The sequence below is a fragment of the Halyomorpha halys genome, unplaced genomic scaffold (genome assembly GCF_000696795.3).
Source record: "Halyomorpha halys isolate HHAL.00 unplaced genomic scaffold, Hhal_1.1 Scaffold312.1, whole genome shotgun sequence".
Classification (NCBI taxonomy): domain Eukaryota; kingdom Metazoa; phylum Arthropoda; class Insecta; order Hemiptera; family Pentatomidae; genus Halyomorpha; species Halyomorpha halys.
Window position 1 is genome coordinate 699,404 of NW_027105402.1, and position 8,131 is coordinate 707,534.

Below are 8,131 nucleotides of genomic sequence, written 5' to 3' on the forward strand. Positions count from 1 at the left end.
AGTTAGATATACTAACATATATCCAAAAAAAAAAATGATTTTAAGAAACTTGATTTATATGGAAATAGAAAAAAAAATATTACATAAAAATGGATATATACTACCTCAAAAACCTAGATATCTATTTGTATTTGTATTTGTTGGATTTAATATTTGAGGAAGTGTTGATATCTTTTTAAGATGTAAATTTAAAGCTGAATGTCATCAATGAATATATGTCTTGCTAAAATACTTTAAATACTGTTTTGGAACAGTATGATCCTTGGGGATAGGGTCCTCACACCAACTCACTTGACCTCCTGAGCTACTAGATAATTCCTATTGTTAATATTTTTATTTCTTCATAAGGTGTTTTTAGTGTTTTCTGTTACAGGGAAGAGACCATGGTGGTTCCTATTACACTAAGACGTGAATCAGAAGATACAGAGACAAAATAGGAAACAGTCGAGCTGGCACCAGTACAGTATTTTGATTATATTAATTTCTCAATCATTGCTATTTACTCTTTCTCATCTAGAGATTTTTAGCAATTACAATAATTAATTAATATTTAAACAGTATTTAAAGTAAGGTTATAGTACTATTATTGGAGATTTAAAGTTGCAAGAGATGTTTATTTTAAAATAACTTCAGCTAGTCCACTGCTCTGTTCCTAAATACTGTATGAGATCAATTTTTAATGAAGTTAGTTGTTTAATTATTCAAAATATACTTAAAATTATGATCTTAGTGGTAAGAAAGTGTTGCTATTATATTTACAATTCGATTTTTTAATAATGCAATAATTGAATTTTTTAAGGATACTTCATGAATATATAAAGTACTGTGTCATTAATTCCATTTATTTCATCTTTTTTAGTTTTAGAATAACTAGATTTTTGGCATGTAGAACAATACTAGATTTAAGACCTGGTTTTGTATTAAGATAAATTATCCAAAATGTGACAAATTTGGAAATTTCAATGGAGATATTTTGTAATTATAACATGGATTGGAATAACATATGTGACAATTTTCAAATTATGCAGGACTGACCAAATAATGTCTAATTCTTATTTCATTTTATTAATGTCCTTTGTATCACATACAATGTTATACCAATACTTTCAGCTTTATTATCACTGAATCATAAACTGTATTCTTTAAGTAATAGTTTGATTTACATGATGAAGTAAAAAAGCAATAGATTAAAAAATTGTAACATATAACGTTATTCCAGCCCATCGAGCTTTAATGGCTTAGAATAGAAAAAAAATACTAGAAATCAACATATCAAGATAAAATAATAAAAATGGAATAATATTAAATCAAAATGTAACTTCTTATGATAATAGTAAAAAAAAAACAAATAATGTTAATTTTCATATTTAAAAAGAATATTAAAGAAATCAATTTATAATAGAAATAGAATAGAATAGTAGTTCTGATGAATGAGTGAAAAAAAATGAAGAAATAGGCAGGATTTGAAGGTGGAGTGGTGTAGTGGAGTCACAAATGGAAGTAGGGAATTCTATCAGGAGGATGATCTGATAATGAATGATCTGTCAAAAACAACGATTCAATAGGATTTTTTTTATTAATCTGAATACCAAGTACAGGTATTGCCAGAATGAATGAAGAATTTTTATTGAAGAAGGTCACAGATGTATGATGGACAGTGGGATTGGATAACTTTGTAGAGGTAGGATGCCAAGTAATACTTTCGATGATAGGAAGGATAAAGCCTCTTCAACTCTTCATAATATTGAGAGATAGATGTGTTTCTGGTGATCCCAAAGATAAATTGTACTATACCATTAATTATAAATTTTAGTTTAGTCTTGAGTTTCCCAGAGACACCCAATATACTGTGTAACAATAGTAAAAGTAGGGGAACATCAAAGAGCCAGCAGGTTTCAAAAAGTGGCAAAGGTAATTTCGTCGCTTTGAAGTGAACAAGGTAAGATAGGAGGTATTGATTTTCCAGAAAATAATTTGCCCAAATGTGTTTCTGAGGTTTTTGATGGTTGGATAGAATTTTATGGAATTATTGTTTAGGATTAGAGTTGGGTTTTTGTTTAGGTTTTAAGTAGGTAATTAGAACCTATTACAACAACCTTAGTGTTATCTGCATTCAGCTTAAGCTTGTTTTGAATTATTGACTTAAGCCTATTTTAATTTAGCGACTAAGTCAATTCAAGTCATCTTGAAGTTTTTTCATGGTTATTGGTAGTTCAGATGGTGGAAAGGACTGGTAAATTCGGAAATCATCAGTCATAGGAGCTGATGGCCAATGGGGTGAGGGATAGTGATGAACCATGAGGGACACCATAAGAGAAAAACAGTGTCACAGATAAAGGTCGATCTGGGACAACTACGTACTAGGACCAATCTGACGATAAAGACTTAAGTCCGAAGAATGTTATGGTCACCTGTAACAAAAGCCTTTAGAACAGTCTGAAAGGGCAAGCATAGTGTCCAATGGCATTTTTAGATATCATGGGTTATTTTAAGGAGAGCAAATTGCATTGAATAGCTTAGGTAAGAAGTGTGAATAATAGGTTATGTAATAAAGATAACACAGTTTAAGTTTAGTAAGAAGTTTAATAAGAATACACTAGCACATGGTAGCAGAGCGTGGTTAAAAGTGGGGGACTAACCCCCAACTATCTGGATTAGTGTTGCCAATAACGGTGTTGACTAAATATAATCATTCAAATAATTAATCCTAACACACCTTCTTGATTAAAGCTTTACACAATTCAAAATTCACATAAGTAAAGATTCAATCGCAAACATTAATTATTTTTGCATTTAATGCTATATCTCTGAATTTAACAAATTTTTCTTTACATAATGATTTTGTTAGTAAATCTGCAACATTATTATAGGTGTTAACATACTCAACATTTATTACCTTTTCACTAACTAATTCTTTTATGAAATGAAAACGAACATCTATATGTCTAGCCCGTTTTGAATTTTGAATTTATCATAGCTATCGCACTTTTATTATCAATTTATAAATTAACACCCCTGGCACTATTATCAGAATTATTGGCTCTGAACTCACACCCAATACCTCTAAGACTGGTGAGTTCTGCAGCAGCAACACTGACAGGCATATATTTGGCATCCATTGTAGAGATAGCCATGCAAGATTGGTTAGCTTCCCTAAATGTTGTAGGAGTACCTTCAGCTGGGAGCATAGCGTATGCTTCATATAATATGTAGTCTTGAAAGTTGGGCAATTTTTCTTTTGTTTTCTCTTTTTCTTGAACTCATTCTTCTTGTTCATTCTGATTTTCTAAAATTTCTTCTTCCAAATGTTTTCTTGATTCTTTACCTTGGGCATTTTCACAAGTGAAATTTTCTGAGTTGTCTTCATTTTCCTGAGTTTCTTCATTTGAATTGTCATATCTCTATTTTCCTAGTTTGTCCTTGTCTGCTTCTTTATTATTCATACTTTTAAATTCTACTAAACCTTCATCAAATACAATATCATGTGACCTTATGACTTTTCTTTCTCCTCTAACATAAAGTCTATAACCACCACCACAGTATCCAAACATAACTGCTCTACGCGTACTTAGATTAAGTTTACTTTTCCTTGGTAATAGAGAATTCCATGCACAGCTTCCAAAAATTCTTAATTTTGATAAATCATTTCGGCCATTCCAAATTAATGAAGGTGTTTTATTATTATCGAGTGTACTTGAAGGTGACCTATTTAATTCATATGCAGAACATTTTACAGCTACTTCCCTAGAGATTTTGGTATTCCGAAATCAACAATTTTTGTTTATACCATTTTAAATAATGTCAGATTCATTCTTTCAGTTTTACCTTTACTTTGACTACTGTAAGGCTTAGTATACTCCAATTTGATTCTATTTTGTCTACAAAAATATTTAAATTAGTTGGACGTACATTCACCACCATTCTCTAGTCTTAAACGTCTAATTTTAATATTATGCTGCCTTTCAGTTTCTGTAATATATTCCTTTAAATTATTTTCTGCTCCATTCTTACTTTTCAATAGTTTTGCTACCACAAAATGAAAAAAATCATCCAAAAATACCTGGATATATTTATGACCTTCTGATGTAGGTGGGGTGATGGGTCCATAAATATCAGAATGAATCAGATCCCCAATTTGACAAGATTTCCTTTCTTGACGATAGAATGGTTGCCTGGAAGCCTTTGCTGTGATACAGCTAGGACAAACTGATTAATTAAAAGGAAGTTGTAATGCTTTTAAGTCACCTCTATTCAAATGTCCAAGCCTTTGATACCATAGATTTTTATCTGTAGTATTTTGTTTTGTAGAACTTTGACCTGTAGTACTGGACTGAAATGCTTTATCATTAATTTTGGTTGTGCCAAATTTTAAGATTTTCTAACTATGTGTAAAATCGCAATATAATTTAATATTTTTCAAATATTAAATCATTTTATATTATTCAATAATGACTTTGACACCTTTACCTGTCATTTTACCAATTGAGAGCAAATTATGCTTCAAATCAGGTACAATCAAACCTTAAATGTTTATCAACACAAAACTTGATCTTATGGATAATTGCTGGTGAATTGAAGTTGACTCCCATTGGATCTGTGAAACTCTAAGCAGGCCTCAAGCCATTTTAGGATAGGCGAGAGAAATCTGTGGTTTATTTATCTGAAAAACTTATGAGATGAAAGTACTAATATATTGACTAACTAATATTTGCTGATGTCTTATTTATAAGCTATAATCAATGATCAAATTGTGCAGGGTAAAAACATCATATTTTTATATGATCTTAATACATTACGAAAAAAACTATTAGTAGCAAAATTAATTAATTAAAAAATAATTCTTTTCTTGATCTGTAATGATAAGTATGGTGTAGAAATTTCGGTCCTCTAAATCATTTCAAGAAAGATTAGGCTAACTATAAAACTAGTTCTTATGGATATTTGCTGGTGAATTGAAGTTGACTCCCTATTGGAGCTATGAAACTCCAAGCAGGCCTCACGCCAGTTTATGATAGGGGAGAGAAATCAGATGAAAAACTTGCGGGATGAAAGAATTACTGGTTTATTGTAAATCAAATCATAGATTAAAGTTTAATACACTTTCCTCTCAAAAATAGAGGAAATGCTTTATCAGATTAACTTATATCAGATACCTGATTGACTTACCTTGGTAGTGCATCATATTTATGTGAATTCTTAGTTTTAGAGAGAATTTTAATGTACCTCAATATAAAATTAATTTTCTTGATTATTACTCTACTTGTTGTAACTAAATATTTTCATGATTAGACAAACTGTTTAAATGTAGAAATGGTGTAGTTGGGTAAAACAATGCAGGGCCCAAAGCACATTGCTGCTGAAGTCTTCCAGAACCTTTTGTGGGCAAAAGTGGAAAGATAATAGCTCTGCAATAGATAACTGGTCATGTTGATAGGTGTGGTAATGAGCAAGCTAACAAGTTGCCAAAGCCTGATTATGCAGAGAAACATCCTGTTAAAACATTGACTTAGAGGACAATGAAGACTATTTTACGTTCTCAATGTAAAGTCAAGCCAAACATCGATCACAAAGTCCAAGCGGAAGAGAAGAAGTGGAAGATACTAGTAAAACTTGCCATCTTAATTGAACTAAGGAAATGGCTTATTTTCACTTAATGACATTACATGAACTCCAAAATAACCTCAATTGGAGGGGCACAGGAGGTACTCTCTGAGATGTCCACTATGCAACATGTCAGTGATTAAATATGGATGGGAATAATATCTTAATCATCTATATGCTTCAGCCACATACAATAGGATGAAAATTAATTCAAAATGAAAAGTATTTATTATTATTACCTGTGAGAGAAAGAATGCCATAGTAGATAAATGACACCTCACATCACACTAAGTAGTATGGTGTGAGATGTCATTTATTATAAGTTTATTTTATCATTGGTTTAAAAGTTGCTTTTTTTCCTCTTTACTAACACTCAAATTAAAATTAGTTTTAAATTATGAAGAAACTGGTCAGTGGTGGATTCAAAAGGAAACAAAAAAATAGTTAACAACTATTTATTTGCCAACGTTTCATCCCACTTTGTAGAGTTCCATCAGTGCTAAAAAGATATAAAAACAACTACAAATATTTTCATGAAACATAAATATAAATTAAGCGATAGAATACATAACTTATGTATGTATATATATATATATATATATATATATATATATATCCATTTAAATAAAAAAGTCATATACAGATAGAAGATTTGTTAAGATAATAAAATGAATTCAACATAGCTATAATACAATAAATGTAAAATAAGTAATTGATATGAAGTTGTATTCATTGTATTATCCTAACTATATTTTCTATCTGTATATCATCAGTTTTGAAGAAGACCGTCACAACTCAAAATTCATTTTTATGTTTTCATGATGAAACGACTACAATTTGTTTATATTTTCATGTGGAAGAGAGTTACAAGTTTTAATTCTTTCTGCACCTGCTGGATGGGGCAGTCAAATTGCAGAGGTTTCATTATGAAAACATAAAAATGAATTATTTTGAGTTGTGACAGTCCTCTTCTAAACTGACGATATTAATCTTTTTTTAATGTATATATACTTATCATTGTCTATTTTATGCTATAACTACTTTTATTTCTTCTTTTTGTTCATTTGTAAATAATTTTTTTTTCACTTATATTTACGTAATTTTTACCCGACCTTAATTTACTTTTTTGTATATTATCCTACAATATCAAGATATTTGTAGTTTTTTTTTGTGTCTTATCAGCCCTGATGAAGGTCTACAAAGTGGGGCAAAACATTGGCAAATAAATAGTTGTTAACTATGTTTTATTTACTTTTGAATGCATTTCTTTATCTTAGAGTTAATTAAATACATAAAGTTTGTATAAGAAAAGATCATGAGTAGTAGTTTTTATAATTAGTTTAAGTTAAACCTGCTTTTATAATTTTATTTATTTATGTATATGTTTTCCATTTCCTGTGCATTTGTTAGAAATAAAGATTTGGTAATTTTATGAGGAAATATTGTAAATATTTTGTTGAATTAAATTGAACAAAACAGGGGCAAAATGACCAGAGTTACATTTTATACTTTTTGTTTTATATAATACAGTAGAGTAACCTACTTCTATCTCTTCTTTATCAGTTTCTTCTTAATACCAACAAATCTGTTTATTTTATCTAATGTATTACAAACATACATTTATACTAATTATAATACCTCCATAGGAAGCTTTTATTAAATTCTAATAGATGGAACTGATTACTAAAATTTGATAAAATGACTTTAGTAATTTTTTCTCAGCACCCTTCAAATATTAAGTTATACTCTTCTTAAAAGATAAACTGAATCTTTCAGAATTATTTTGATTCTGTTATTAAGTAATTAAGGTACAGTGTAGTGGTCTAGATTTTATTTCTTTATTTATAGGTCTAGATTTATTCATAATATATATAATATATTTTATTAAATATATTATATATTTTCATATATAATATGAATAAATCTTGCTGGCTTAATTTCTATTCGTCTGTCTGGTGCGGTTCAAGTATGCTCAGTGCATTTATTTTTATATTTAAAGGTGTAATTACAGTGATATTTAAAGGTGTAGATTCTAGTGCATTTTCTTTGTTATGGCTATGGACATCTAGTTTCTTGTGTTTCAAAGTGTGCTAGGTTTAAATGCCTGCCAGATAATGATCTTCAAGAAAGAAGTTACCGTCACCTCTGGAGAATCAAGGGTGAGTTGCATGTCACATTATTATTTTTTATTTTATTTCTCTGTTTACTTTTATTCAACATTTGTATATTAAAAATTTATTACATGCTTCATTTGATAAATATATTACAACACTTTTCACAGGTTTTTTGTTATTTTTGTACTTATAATCTGAATTGTGCTGACTTTGATCTGCTTTTATGTGATCTTATCTTATTTTTTGTCACAATGAAGCCTATTTAGCGAAACATTAATTTTTGTCTCTCTTTTTCTCTCACTAGTTAGAAAATAAGTATGCAATTTTAAAACATGCCTGTTATTTTAAAACAAAAAATTCAAACAACTAATTATTTTATTTTCTTCCAAAGATTAATTTTATATTGTGACAACATA

At 29.3% G+C, this 8,131-nt stretch overlaps 1 protein-coding gene and 1 long non-coding RNA gene across 5 annotated transcripts in view; one reads left to right on the forward strand and one right to left on the reverse strand.

The window, feature by feature from the left end:
• Positions 1-8,131, reverse strand: part of LOC106681143 (uncharacterized) — a 79,082-nt gene that overhangs the window by 66,626 nt on the left and 4,325 nt on the right. The gene's annotated exons all lie outside the window — the stretch shown is intronic.
• Positions 1-8,131, forward strand: part of LOC106681146 (uncharacterized) — a 693,797-nt gene that overhangs the window by 46,337 nt on the left and 639,329 nt on the right. For 3 of the 4 annotated variants that reach the window (XR_010844430.1, XR_002945592.2, XR_010844431.1), the window contains exons 2-3: positions 374-458; positions 7,688-7,760. This is a non-coding gene — a long non-coding RNA (uncharacterized lncRNA). Of the gene's footprint in view, positions 1-373; positions 459-7,307; positions 7,761-8,131 lie in introns of those variants that run through there. The other variant, XR_010844428.1, reaches the window with a different exon arrangement.